Source organism: Glycine soja, chromosome 18 (genome assembly GCF_004193775.1).
Source record: "Glycine soja cultivar W05 chromosome 18, ASM419377v2, whole genome shotgun sequence".
NCBI classification, from domain to species: Eukaryota; Viridiplantae; Streptophyta; class Magnoliopsida; order Fabales; family Fabaceae; genus Glycine; species Glycine soja.
In genome coordinates this window covers 31,998,951-32,014,398 of record NC_041019.1, presented here as the reverse complement: position 1 = coordinate 32,014,398, position 15,448 = coordinate 31,998,951, and the positions used below count along the sequence as shown (strand labels likewise).

The following is a 15,448-nucleotide window of genomic DNA, read 5'->3' as shown; positions in this document are numbered from 1 at the left end:
GAATTTCATTGTTTTAATCACCCCTTCACTAGTCCACAACACCGCCTAATGTTCTATGCAACTCATTTGGCTTCTTCATATGATATAAACGTTTAGGTTTCTTAATTTGCCGGCCGCTGGCCTGCCTATTTTCCTCGATCAATTTCATCATCAACTATTTTTGCCTTTTCTTCCCTTATTCTTATAGACCTTGCTTTTCCTGAAGGTTGTGTGACTTGTGTCTATATTAAGCGGAACAATGGCATTCTCCCTATCACTCTATCTATCAGATTAATTTACACTATTCTTCTCTCCCTCCTCTGCCATGGCTTTCTTCACCTCTGCTTCATACTCTAATCAAACCCAAAAACAAACCTCCTTGTTAATATTTATCATCTTCACTTTGTTCCACACACTCTTTTACACTGCAGTGTCCGTTTCCTTCAACTTTTCGACCTTCCAACCAAACTCAAATAATCTAATAGACTTTGACGGTGATGCTTTTTCCTCAAATGGTGTTCTTCTGCTCACAAAGAACCAACTTGATGGCAGCATCACATTCAGCGTTGGTCGAGCCTCATATGACCAACCAGTGAGGCTTTGGGATAGAAGAACTAACAAGCTTACGGATTTCACAACCCATTTCTCTTTTGTCATGAAAGCTGTTGACCCATCTAGGTTTGGTGATGGGTTAGCTTTCTTCATTGCACCGTTTGATTCGTCTATTCCCAACAACTCAGCTGGTGGGTACCTTGGCCTATTCAGCAATGAATCCGCATTCAACACCAAGAAAAATCAGTTAGTGGCAGTTGAGTTCGATAGCTTCCAGAACACATGGGATCCGAGCTCTGATCATGTAGGAATCAATGTCAACTCCATTCAATCAGTGGCAACTGTCGCTTGGAAGAGCAGCATCAAGAACGGATCAGTTGCTGATGCTTGGATATGGTACAACTCTACAACCAAAAGTCTGTCTGTGTTCCTTACTTATGCTAACAATTAAACCTTTAGTGGCAATTCTAGTCTTTCGTATGCCATTGATTTGAGGGACGTGTTGCCGGAGTTTGTTAGAATAGGCTTTTCTGCTGCCACGGGTTCGTGGATTGAAATACACAACATTCTGTCCTGGTCATTCAATTCAAACTTGTTGTCTTAAGGCCATTAAAGCATTATTAGAAATGCCAGTTGGTAAAATGTCATTGTCTGTATTTCTCCCTAATGTGTGCATTTGATCAAGCTCATATGCATATGTATTACTTTGGTCATCCTAACTTCAATTATTCATTGGTTGAGAAGTAATTGAATTTTGTCCTGAAGTTCCATTTATTAAAGGTTGAGCTTGAAACAAATTCTAATCCTTTATTGAGGTCTCCAATTAGGCATTTCCCATGAGTATCTTACACTTAAAGGGGGTCCATTATTATCATTTGAAAGAAGATTCCCTTGATATGAAGATCATGTCCCCAATGTCGACATAACCATAGATGGAGGAATTTGTTCAAGCCTAGTAGTTGTAACTACATCTGTACTAGTGTGAATTGGCGGCGCTGATGTTGATGCGTAACATGGGATGTTGGTATCGTATTTGATACATTTGAAATTGTTGTCATTGGGGATTTGGCCAGTAGTTGATGAACTACTAACTTGTGCCTCTGGTTACAATCTTATCTCCACTGTTATTCATATTACCACTCGATAGGGTGACTTGTGACATCCTCTACCCCAACATATAAGTAAATAAAATATATAAAAAATATCGGTAACCAAATTCACACGGGTAAAAGGTTCACATTCACTTCACTATTATCAATTAAAACTTATTAAAAAAAAATATTCGGCTCGAAACAAGGCCGTCAAAATTTACAAAAATATTTTGTTAAATCAGTGAGATAAAATAAAATAGACTAACATTATGCAATCAATATAAAACTTATGCCCCACTGTCACATCCTATCAGAGCATTGTGTCCCGACGTCCTTCAGCAAAAGGTTCCTTTAAGCACTTCACCTAGCCATCTGCTCCCCCGAACACAAGGTTCAAGATCATCACAGGATCCAAACACAAACAACAAACCGGGAGTGAGTTATCACATTCCTAATTACTAGAGAGAAACAAAACAACATATAGTAGCCAAATACAATTTACTTAGCATATCTCACATTATTTCATCACTTTGTCATTCAAAATTCACTTTTCAATCATCAATCAAACCTTTCAATCATCAATCACAATACACAAGAATCACACACTCCGATCAAGACATAATAACACATCAATTTCATAATGAACAATTAGCAAGCGCATGAGACAGTTATGCTAAGACTCAAGCCTATATGCAATGTGGTACCATGTCAGTGAAAAACCACCCTGGGGCGCTTAGGAGTACATAACAAGACACACCACACAATGGGTTTGTCAGGTCACTCTCACTAAGTAAGATCATAGGGAGACCAGTCAGGGTCACGATGTTTTGCGAGAATGCTCCAACCATATGGGATCAACATAGACTTAAAGGAGCACTCAAACCCGGTGACCCCCAAGGCCTACACTCCGAAGAGTCCGTCAGGGCCTCTCCCTCCTGATTCAGGTCCAACCCCTAAAATCATTTTAGCACACAGACATTGCTCGTGAATTATACAATACCCACGACCTCACACTCGTGTTTTAAACACGTACAACATATTGCGCTACAATTTAACACTGGTTCCTGAATAGGAAACCTACACTTTCTCTTTAACACTGGTTCCTAAATAGGAAACCTACACTTTCTCTTTAACACTGCGCATTTACACTTTTCTCAAGATAACACTGGTCGGGTTATTGTACAATTCACAGCTTACAACACAAATAATGTCACATCAAGAGTTAATCACACACTTATTTACAACCAAAACTCATTCACAATTTCACATCTCATAATGTCACAATCCACTATCACATGTTTTCACGTATCTCACAATTTAACACCTGTTCTACTTTACACTTTTACTCAATCTCAATAACAATATTATAATCTCAAGGCAACATATTATTCCACAATTCATCACATATTTCATTTATAAGCACTGCTCATGAATTATACAATACCCCCGACCTCATACTCGTGTTTCAAACACGTTTAACATATTGCGCTACAATTTAACATTGGTTCCTGAATAGGAAACCTACATTTTCTCTTAAACACTGCGCATCAACGCTTTTCTCAAGATAACACTGGTCGGTTATTGTATAATTCATAACTCACAATATAATTATTGTCACATCAAGTGTCAAACACGCACACTTATTCACAATCAAATATCATGCCCACAATTTAACATCTCATAATATCACATCAATGATCTCATTTTTACATGTATATTGCAAATTGACACATTCAACTTTGCCCTACTCAATCTTGACTATAATATTATAATACCATTATAATAACTTATTATACCTTATAACTCATACACATCACACAATAATAATATTTGCATGATACAAAACATATATATGTATATGTATATAGTAAATTAAACTACATTGTTTTTAATCAAAGGATTTCTATAACAATTAATTTAATATTACATCAAAAGAAATTACCACTAGACATTAACCTTACAATTTTCTTTAATTTATTATTCTAGTATTACAATAATTATATACACATAACATGTTGATCATCATCGTAGAAAAATTAGAACAAGATAATAATTTATATTAACAAGTCATTGAATAATATTATTTAAAATATAATTTACGTTAATAAAAAGAGCTTAATTTTTCTAAGGGGTTCACACTCAACACAAAAATACATCAATTTCATAGCAATTTCTCATTGGGACATCAACTGATTCATCAAACATATATAATTCACTGTAATAATTATAAGGATAAAATGAAAATTGCGAAAACACCCAAAAACACATTCTAATTGATATCTATAAAGGATCCCTACACATGTTCTCACTAATCCCCAAACTGTGAATAACTCATCCCTTACCTCTAAGCGGGCTCACGTGTCTTCAGCCAGCGATAGCAGCATCTCTAGCGGTTCTCTGAGATTCCTCCAATTTTTTTCCTCTAGCTGCTCCGATTGAATTCCCAAACGTCAAAGAGACAAAGAAGGGATTGAAGCCTCCACTTGTACTATCACCATGTGATTTATTTTTCTCCCTCCACAAATGATATCTCGCAAATCCCAACGGTGAAAGCGTGCGAAATTGAATTTCAAACAACATATCCAAATTTCATAAAATCCAACGGTTAACGAAACTGGGATCGTAGTTTTACCGAGACAGCTCTGGGTTTCTGCGGGAAAGGAAAATGGTACAATTCGAGGGGTATTTCTCTTAGCTTAGACATAATATCAAAATTCCCAACGGTGAGAATGCTCGTAATTGGGTTGCAAACGTGGTGCTCAAATTTCATGACGATCCAACGGTGAATGAGTCCGAGATCGTCATTTTTCTAAGACAGGTTAGATGGTTTGCGGGAAAAAGAGAGGGTTTTGGGAGAAGAGAGAAAAAACGAAATTGTGAAGTAGAGGAGGCTCAGGAGTCAGTCTGAAAACTGACCTAGCATGTTGCTATTTATAGCTAGGGGCATTTACGACCTATTATTTACTCTATTTATTTATTATTTATTAGTTTATAAAAACAAACTTTATTTTATTCTCTATCAAACAATTAAAAAAATACCTTTTTTATTTTCTCTCAAATCATTATTTTAATTAATAATTATATCTCCTTATTTATTTATTTATAAAATCTCATCATTTTTTTAATTCTATTTATTTATAAATAAAATCCTTTTTAATCTAGTTTACGAAAATTGGGATGTTATAATTCCACCCCTCTTAAAAGAAGTTTCGTCCCCGAAACTTTGCCGAAAGATCAAGAAAAAGATATTACACATATAGTTTTTCATGAGTTAAGTTGTATCGTAAGAGTAACATCTCAATGATAATAGAATGCGAATGACATACTATTTGGAGTAGAATAATATCATAGGAGACACTAATGACAATTTGTAACGAACAACAAATTCAAAAAGACGCAACTGATCGCATGGTCGACTCTTTTTCAGACATGAGACAGTTCAAGAAATTATAACAATTCCACTCTAAGGTTTGCTACCTGATACTTACTGGGTGCTAATTAGATAAGCAATATAGATTCCTCCTCACTTTTGTAAGTTTGTTCACCTTGAGGTAATCTTCACACATTTGTACTCATCATGTCACCCTATAACTTTGCACTTGAAGTTGAGGTTTTAACTGTTGTTTACGATGTCTAACTCTATAACTAGGACACCGGCTATATCAACGGTTTCCTACTCAAGCTCTAACTACTAAGCTAGTTCTAACGATTGAAACTAAACTGATAACAAGATTCTTGAGAATTTTACCCATCTCTTTTATCTCGAATTCAACTCCAAAGGTCCTCACGATGTATCAACTAATGGTAATGTCTCTCAAAACATTATGGTGAACACCATGGTTACCTATTCTAAATCACACATAGGATAAATCTTTTCATAAGTCTTAAGTTGTCAAGAAAACATCGATCACTATTTGTCCTCCTACAAGCACTCTTCTAAACTTAAAAATTATTTCAAATATTTTACTACTCCAATAAGGACCTACGCGGCTAAGATAGCACTCAACGGTTTACAGTGGTCGAATTCTCTATGAACTTATGGCTTACTCCTTTCAAGGATCTCACTCAAAAACTTAAACTTACTTGAGTCATCTCAAACAAGCATTAGGGTTAATCTAATGAGTCCTAAAATGACCTTTTGGTTCGACACAATGCTCTGATACCACTAAATGTGACACCCTCTACCCCAACATATAAGTAAATAAAATATATAAAAAATATCGGTAACCAAATTCACACGGGTAAAAGGTTCACATTCACTTCACTATTATCAATTAAAACTTATTAAAAAAAAATATTCGGCTCGAAACAAGGCCGTCAAAATTTACAAAAATATTTTGTTAAATCAGTGAGATAAAATAAAATAGACTAACATTATGCAATTAATATAAAACTTATGCCCCACTGTCACATCCTATCAGAGCATTGTGTCCCGACGTCCTTGAGCAAAAGGTTCCTTTAAGCACTTCACCTAGCCATCTGCTCCCCCGAAGACAAGGTTCAAGATCATCACAGGATCCAAACACAAACAACAAACCGGGAGTGAGTTATCACATTCCTAATTACTAGAGAGAAACAAAACAACATATAGTAGCCAAATACAATTTACTTAGCATATCTCACATTATTTCATCACTTTGTCATTCAAAATTCACTTTTCAATCATCAATCAAACCTTTCAATCATCAATCACAATACACAAGAATCACACACTCCGATCAAGACATAATAACACATCAATTTCATAATGAACAATTAGCAAGCGCATGAGACAGTTATGCTAAGACTCAAGCCTATATGCAATGTGGTACCATGTCAGTGAAAAACCACCCTGGGGCGCTTAGGAGTACATAACAAGACACACCACACAATGGGTTTGTCAGGTCACTCTCACTAAGTAAGATCATAGGGAGACCAGTCAGGGTCACGATGTTTTGCGAGAATGCTCCAACCATATGGGATCAACATAGGCTTAAAGGAGCACTCAAACCCGGTGACCCCCAAGGCCTACACTCCGAAGAGTCCGTCAGGGCCTCTCCCTCCTGATTCAGGTCCAACCCCTAAAATCATTTTAGCACACAGACACTGCTCGTGAATTATACAATACCCACGACCTCACACTCGTGTTTTAAACACGTACAACATATTGCGCTACAATTTAACACTGGTTCCTGAATAGGAAACCTACACTTTCTCTTTAACACTGGTTCCTAAATAGGAAACCTACACTTTCTCTTTAACACTGCGCATTTACACTTTTCTCAAGATAATACTGGTCGGGTTATTGTATAATTCACAGCTTACAACACAAATAATGTCACATCAAGAGTTAATCACACACTTATTTACAACCGAAACTCATTCACAATTTCACATCTCATAATGTCACAATCCACTATCACATGTTTTCACGTATCTCACAATTCAACACTGATGCAAGCTCCATTGGAGCTTGTAGGCCTAGGATCTTCTTCATCAATGGATTCCTTTGCTTCTTGGAAGATGAATTGCAGCGGAATGGAGAAAGGAAGAGAGAGAGGAGACGCCACTTCAAGGAGAAGATGAGTCTAGAAGAAGCTCACCACCATAGGAGGCCATGGATAAGAGCTTGGAGGAAGAAGGAGATGAATGAAGGGAGAGGGAGAGAAGAGCACGAAATTTTGTGCTCTAAATGAGCTTTGAGATCTGAAGTTTAATATTCAAATGATCAAAGTTGAAAAAAATGCACACACATGACCTCTATTTATAGCCTAAGTGTCACACAAAATTGGAGGGAAATTCAAATTTCACTTGAATTTGAAATTGAATTTGTGGAGCCAAACTTTGGAGCCCAAATTTCACTAATTATGATTAGTGAATTTTAGTCATGGTTCAGCCCACTAATCCAAGATCAATTCCAAGATTCTCCACTAAGTGTGCTTAGGTGTCATGAGGCATGAAAAGCATGAAGGACATGCACAAAGTGTGACTATATGATGTGGCAATGGGGTGTAGTAAGCAAATGCTCACTTCCCCCTCTAAAATTTAATTGGATTGGGCTTCTACCAATTCAATTAAATTTATTTCCAACCACACACATCAAATATCCACTTAGTGCATGTGAAATTACAAAACTACCCCTAATACAAAAACTAGTCTAGGCGCCCCAAAATACAAGGGCTGAAAAATCCTATATTTCTAGGGTACCCTACCTACATTATGGAGCCCTAAACACAAGGCCCAAAAATATTGAAACCTTAATCTAATATTTACAAAGATAAGTGGGCTCGTACTTAGCCCATGGGCCCGAAATCTACCCTAAGGCTCATAAGAACCCTAGGGCCTTCTCTTGCATCTCTGGCCCAATCTACTTGGAGTTTTTCTATCCAATGCCCATGCGGGGTAGGATTGCATCATTCCCCCCCCCCCTTGAAAAGGATTTGACCTCAAATCCCGAGGTTCTTGAAACTCTGGGCTTTTTTCCTCAACACCTGTAAAAAGAACAAAAACATATGTATTAGTGGTGTTTTGTATGTTGAAGTAAGGTAAGGTCTGAAAACTCATTTCCTGGGCATCTTCCCATGAAGGAACATGGTTCCTCACCAACTCAATGAGTGGTGCTACAAGTATAGAAAAATATGGGGCAAACCTTTTGTAAAAGTTTGTTAAGTCTTGGAAGCCCCAAATTTTTCTTACACTTGGTGGAGCCGGCCACTCAGGAATGACCTTTATTCTCTTAAGGTTCATGGGAACCCCTTGATCACAATTTAAAAAATTAAGAAAAGTAAAGCAATAGAACATACCTTTTTCTGTATTTTCATGTTGATTATTCCTACCAAAAAGTATGACAAACCTAAGGTGTCCCATATGAGTGCCTAAGTTTGTATTGAAACTAAAAATAAGAGCAAACCTACCTAATGAGTCCCTATGTACACAAATCATGAAGATGTTGGGTGCACAAGTGATTTTACAAAAGAGTGTTGCACCACCCAAAACATTCATCACACCACCTATTTTAGGGATTTGGTGCCTAATAATACCTATTTTGGGCACCAACAAAGCACAAGGATTTAATCTCTTGCGAACCAAACCCTCATCCAACAACTCCTTTACTTGAGGATTAAACTCAAGCCTAAGAGATGTGGCAATGCTAACAAGTGTCTTTTTACAAAGGAGAAAATGTGGAGGTTGTCTAAGAAGGGAAATTTCTTTAATATTTGTCTTTATTTCAAAATGTCTTTCCTTCTTAGCTAACCTCTTGGAGGAGACACTTACCTCCTTACACTCCTCCTTAACCATTAAAGGTTGTCCTTCTTCTTGGGGGTAGATCTCTTCACTAGATTCTTCCCCTTTTGCTTCTTCACTTTTACTAGAGGAAGGTGAAGTAGTAGCCTCATCTTGGCTACTATAAATGTCTTGGCCCCTCATAATCATGGTTTTCTTGGTGGGGCATTGAGAAGTAATGTGTCCTCTTCCAAGACATTTAAAGCACTTCATGGAGCTAGTCTTCTCTTGCATACTAGCCTTAAGGGGTTGCTTTTCTATTGTCTTCCCCTTATCATCTTTGGGCTTAGAAGGTCTCACCCCTAAGATTCCTTGACCTTGGTCTTTCTTTTGATAAGAATGAGAGCCATAAGATTTTGAAGTAGACTTCCTTTTAAGTTGTTGCTCTACCCTTATTTCCCAATCTAAATTAGCCTCTACATTGTCCTTCCCATGGAAGTATGGGAGTTTAATGTTAACCTCTTGAGGCTTTCTTTCATTTTCTCTCCTATGGGAGTGAGGTCTAAGATGTGACCTATGCCTTCCTTCATAATAGTCACGAAGTTCTTCACTTAGGCTCTTGCAAGAGTTATGACTACTATAGGATACATGTTTTTCTCTTTTCATTATTTTTCTTCTTTCTTCCTCTCTTATTTTCTCTCTTTCATCTTGACTTATTTCTTCCACTCTTTTTTTACCTTTATCTTTTCTCTCTTGTTTTTCTTTCCACAACTTAAGGGATCTCAACTCATCTAATATCTTATACAAGGGGTCCTTAGGAGTAGAACCCTCACCATTAACACTAGATGAAGAATGAAGACTCATGTTGGTTCCTAAGTTATGGTTCTTTCTTGTTGGGGGTTTGAAAAAAAGGTAAAAGAAACTATGGTTGAAACTAGCCAAAATAAACACTAAAAAAGGTGTGAAAGATAAGGTAAAAACTAATTGGTAAAAGGAAAGCTATCTAGGAGGTTTGACAATGGAGGTAAAGGAAATAAGCTATGAAAGTAAGCAAGAAATTAAAGTGCAAGAAATGCAAACTAGGCGGATCCTAAGAGTGTTTGGATGACCTCATTTAAGGTTCCCAACAAAACACTCACTATCCTAAGGGAAAATTGCCTAAAATTATTACACACAAATGGAAGTAGGGTGACCTAGCGGAGGCTCCCAACTTACTTCCAATGAAAGGCCTTTTTGTTACAAAATTTGAAAGCAAAGCAAATTGCCAATTACAAAATTACAAAGAAAAAAGTCCTCAATTGTGGTGGCTATTCTCTCTTTAGTGTTTCACTCAATTTGGAGTGCTTCTTAGTCCAATAGCTCTTAAGGTGGTTGGCCCCTTGCTTCTTGACTTAAATTCTTCAAGATATGGCACCAATCCTCCTTTCCAATTCCCTATATGGCAACTCACAAGCAAGGAAACAAAGAGACAAGCAATAACCAAAGAAAAAAAAAATGAAATGAAAGCTAAACCAATAGAGTTTTAACAAGACAAATTTCCAAGGATTATTCAACAATTAAAGCAATGAAAAGCACAAAAAAGCAAGCTAGGACTCAAAGAGAAACCTAGAATGGCTCTAGAGTAGAGTAGAAAAACTCTAAAAAAAAAGACTCAAGAAACCTCTAGTTTTGGCACTTGTTTTCACAATAATTTTCAATTGAAATTTCAGAACTAGGATTGGTATAAAATAGGCACCAATTATAGAACAAATTTTGAGCCAAAACAGCAAGGGGGGTTTTGATGTGCCATCATTTTCTTCTATTTTCTAAACCCTTTTTGCACCATTTTAATTATTGATTGGTCTTAATTGTCAATTAATTAGGCAGTTTTATAATTTGGGCTCATTTAGCTAATTTGATGTTTTTAATCTAATTTTAGGAATTAATGAAACATTGGGCTTAATCCGGATTTTGGTTGTGGACTTGAAGAGGGCAAATAAAGCAGCGCTTACCTTAGTTAATTTCTAATTAGGAAATTTCGCAATTTTATTTTATGTTGTTCAGTGTTTATTTCGTTTTGGGTCAGAGTATTGTAATAGGGCCCAGTGACTTTGAGTGACTCTTTTTAAATAGCTGCCTTGGGATTCGTGCAGGGCATTCTATTCTGTTATGCTATTCATTATTCAGAGCTTTGTTTTAGGGTTTTTCGTTTTTCTGTTTTGCTGCTTCTGAGTTCGTAATGCAATTTTACGTTTTCTGCTTCTAATTACAATTTCGTTCTTGCTTCTTCTTTTACTCTCATTTACGTTTCTGTTCCATTTTACATTTCTGTTCGTTTACGTTTCTGTTCATTTACGTTTCCGTTCATTTACGTTTCTGCTTCATGTTTCAATTGCATTTTCTGTTTGAATCCATGGAAGGCTAGATTTTCTGGTGTTGTTTCCTTTTGAGGACGAAGCCCAACTCTCTTTGAGGTTTCGCTTGTAATGTGGTTTCCTGGCAGTTTTCCCTTCACCAGTTATCCCAATTTCGTGAATATTAATCAGTGCACGCTTCGTGTTCGATTAATTGCCTCTGAGCCTAACTTGCGTTCATGCTTAATGGACGAAGGGCTAACTGGTGTATGTGGTGCCTAATCACGTATTGAAAATCCTAAGTTGATTTTCGCTTAGTAAATTGAAATAGGGTTGGATTAAGTGGTTGACTGTTAGGGACGAATTCTCCATAACCCAGGATAAGAGAGTGGCTTCTGAATCAGAGGAAACAACCCGTTTTTAATATTAGTAGTTTCGTATTCCATTTTATTTGTTCTGCTCTTTAATTACCAAACAACCAAACCCCCCCCCCCCCATCGTTACTGTTACTGCCAGCATATTATGAACATTTGGCTTGTCACTGCTCGTTGGGAAACGACCTAGGATCACTTCCTAGTTACTGCATTTTCATGTTTATTTGATTCGGGTACGGCCTCGATCAAATTTGGCGCCGTTGCCGGGGAGCAGTGTCCAAAGGTTCATAATAGCTAGCTAGTGTTGTGTGTTTAATCCTTTCGTGTTTTAATTGTTAGTATGTGTGTTAGTGTTGATTAGTGTCCTGGTGTTTTGTTTAATGTGTGTTCTGTTTCAGTTTTACCATTAAGCGTTTCCCCTGTTTCAGTCTTGGGTGTTTTGCTGTGAAGATTGTGCTTGAAAACATAGTAGTAGTAGAAATCAGCTTGCGGCAAAACACAGACTAGTAGTAGAAATCAGCTAGAGACGGATTTTAGCGACCACCCATGCTGAATTATTTGAGATTTTTTGTTTTAGTAGCTAGGGTTGTTATTTTTGGCTGAATTTTTTTGTGGTAACTTCTTTTAATCCATATTTTGTGGGAAAAATAGCTAGAGCCTTTAGTTTGGTCAGATTTGAAAGTTCCAAAAAACTAGCAAATTTTGTGTTTGTCAAAACTTCAAACGGCCATAACTTTTGCTCCGGTTATCAGAATCGCAATTATTATATATGCATTTGGGGTAGAAAAAAATTTCCTACACCGTAGTAGCCGGCCTACAGCCGGCTGAGGTCTCCATCGTCCAAAAAAAGCGATTCTGTCAAAAGTTTTTTATTTTTCAAGTTTTATTCACTTATTTTTCTTAACTTACCATTTTTAGCTTTCATAGTTAGACTTTGAATTTTTGTCTGAAATTTTTTGTGCTATCTTCTCATCATTTTATAAGGTTGATCACAAAATTTCAAGTCATTTGGATATCATTTGAGGGTAGCTGTAGTTCAAACCTACACCTTTATTTACATGACAAGGCAACTAGTTGTGTGCATGCTGAATGTAGTGTATGACTAGAGGCAATCCATCTGACTTACAACCCTTTGATCCTGAGATAGATAGGACATTTCATAGATTAGTTAGGCATCATTTTATACCTTTTGATCATTCTGAGCATTCCATAACTGGTGAATCTGTGCATTCTGTTATTGGTGATTTTGAACATCCTGATCTTGAGCATTATAATTTTGAGCATTCTGATTCTGAGCATTCTGATTTTGCACATTCTCAGAACATGGCACAACCTCCACCTCGTGAGAGGACTCTAAGGGAAATGGCTGCACCTGATTTCACCTATGAAAGCTTGTGCATCCAATACCCTGATGAGGATGTCCCATATGTTCTTAAAACTGGACTGATTCATTTGCTTCCAAAATTTCATGGCCTTGCAGGTGAAGACCCGCACAAACATTTGAAAGAATTTCACATTGTCTGCTCCACCATGAAACCCCCAGATGTCCAAGAGGATCACATATTTCTGAAGGCTTTTCCTCACTCATTAGAGGGAGTGGCAAAGGACTGGCTGTATTACCTTGCTCCAAGGTCCATCACGAGCTGGGATGACCTTAAGAGAGTATTCTTAGAAAAACTTTTCCCTGCTTCTAGGACCACAGCCATCAGGAAGGATATCTCAGGTATTAGACAACTCAGTGGAGAGAGCCTGTATGAGTACTGGGAGAGATTTAAGAAACTATGTGCCGGTTGCCCCCACCATCAGATTTCAGAACAGCTTCTTCTCCAATACTTTTATGAAGGACTCAGTAATATGGAGAGAAGTATGATAGATGCTGCCAGTGGTGGAGCCCTTGGAGACATGACTCCTGCTGAAGCCAGAAATTTAATTGAGAAGATGGCCTCCAACTCCCAGCAGTTTAGTGCCAGAAATGATGCCATAGTCATTAGAGGAGTGCATGAGGTAGCTACAAACCCATCTGCATCATCTGAAACTAAGAAGCTTGAAGGCAAACTGGATGCATTGGTCAACTTGGTAACCCAGCTGGCCTTGAATCAGAAATCTGTACCTGTCGCAAGGGTTTGTGGTTTGTGCTCCTCTGCTGACCACCATACAGACCTTTGCCCTTCCATGCAGCAACCTGGAGCAATTGAGCAGCCTGAAGCTTATGCAGCAAATATATACAATAGACCTCCTCAACCTCAGCAGCAAAATCAACCACAGTAGAGCAATTATGACCTTTCCAGCAACAGATACAACCCTGGATGGAGGAATCACCCTAACCTCAGATGGTCCAACCCTCAGCAACAACAACAGCAGCCTGCTCCTTCCTTCCAAAATGCTGCTGGCCCAAGCAGACCATACATTCCTCCACCAATCCAACAACAGCAACAACCCCAGAAACAGCCAACAGTTGAGGCCCCTCCACAACCTTCCCTCGAAGAACTTGTGAGGCAAATGACTATGCAGAACATGCAGTTTCAGCAAGAGACCAGAGCCTCCATTTAGAGCTTAACCAATCAGATGGGACAATTGGCTACCAATTGAATCAACAACAGTCCCAGAATTCTGACAAGCTGCCTTCTCAAGCTGTCCAAAATCCCAAAAATGTCAGTGCCATTTCATTGAGGTCGGGAAAGCAATGTCAAGGACCTCAACCCGTAGCACCGTCCTCATCTGCAAATGAGCCTGCCAAACTTCACTCTATTCCAGAAAAAGGTGATGACAAAAATTTACCTAACAATTTCTGTGCAGGTGAATCTTCTTCCACAGGTAATTCTGATTTGCAGAAGCAGCACATTCCCCCTCTTCCATTCCCTCCAAGAGCAGTTTCCAACAAAAAAATGGAAGAGGCAGAGAAAGAGATCTTGGAAACGTTTAGAAAAGTAGAGGTAAACATACCTCTGTTGGATGCAATAAAGCAAATTCCAAGATATGCCAAATTCTTGAAGGAGCTGTGCACTAATAAGCATGGGCAGAAATGTCTCCGCATTGATTGGTAAATCTGTTCCTCAAATTCCTGAAAAATGTAAAGATCCAGGTACATTCAGCATACCTTGTATCATAGGGAATAGTAAGTTTGACAATGCCATGCTAGATTTAGGAGCTTCTGTTAGTGTTATGCCTCTGTCTATTTTTAATTCTCTATCTCTAGGCCCCTTGCAGTCAACTGATGTGGTAATTCATTTAGCTAATAGAAGTGTTGCCTACCCTGTTGGTTTCATAGAAGATGTCTTAGTTAGAGTTGGTGAACTGATTTTCCCTGTTGATTTTTATATTTTGAATATGGAAGATGGATTTTCTCAAGGATCAGTTCCCATCATTCTAGGCAGACCCTTTATGAAAACTGCTAGAACTAAGATAGATGTTTATGCAGGCACACTGTCTATGGAATTTGGTGACATAACTGTTCATTTTAATATTCTGGATGCTATGAAATACCCATCTGAATATCTTTCTGTATTTCGTGCTGAAATAATTGACCATGTTGTTGATGAATACATGACTGATCTTTATTCTAATCTGCATGCCTCTCACTCTTCATGCATTGAGTCTGAAATTGTACTTGATCATATGTCTGAATTTGATGCTGAGAGTGAATCTGAGAGTGATATTGATTGCATGCCTGGTGGTGGTGTTTTACCTCTTGAGATTGATTTTATAGAGTCAGATAGGACTAACCATGTTTCAGGAAGTACACATACCTCTGACTTTCTTTATGAGGTAAAGGCTGAGAAACCATCTCCTTCTACCACTGTCCAGCCGACCACACCAGAATTGAAGCCTCTGCCATCAAATTTAAAATACGCTTACTTGGATGATAGCAAGAGTTTTCCAGTGATTATATCTGCCTCCCTTGCTGATGAGCAAGAGG

The 15,448-nt window shown here is 37.8% G+C and overlaps 1 non-coding gene and 1 pseudogene across 1 annotated transcript; one reads left to right on the top strand and one right to left on the bottom strand.

Annotated features, from left to right (window-relative positions):
* The first annotated feature begins 212 nt into the window (after positions 1 to 212).
* On the top strand, positions 213 to 1,267 carry LOC114395081 (annotated as a pseudogene).
* Positions 1,268 to 13,233: 11,966 nt separating this feature from the next.
* On the bottom strand, positions 13,234 to 13,340 carry LOC114397764. Its single transcript, XR_003663390.1, has one exon. It is a non-coding gene; the product is annotated as a small nucleolar RNA R71 (small nucleolar RNA).
* Between the last annotated feature and the right edge of the window lie 2,108 nt (positions 13,341 to 15,448).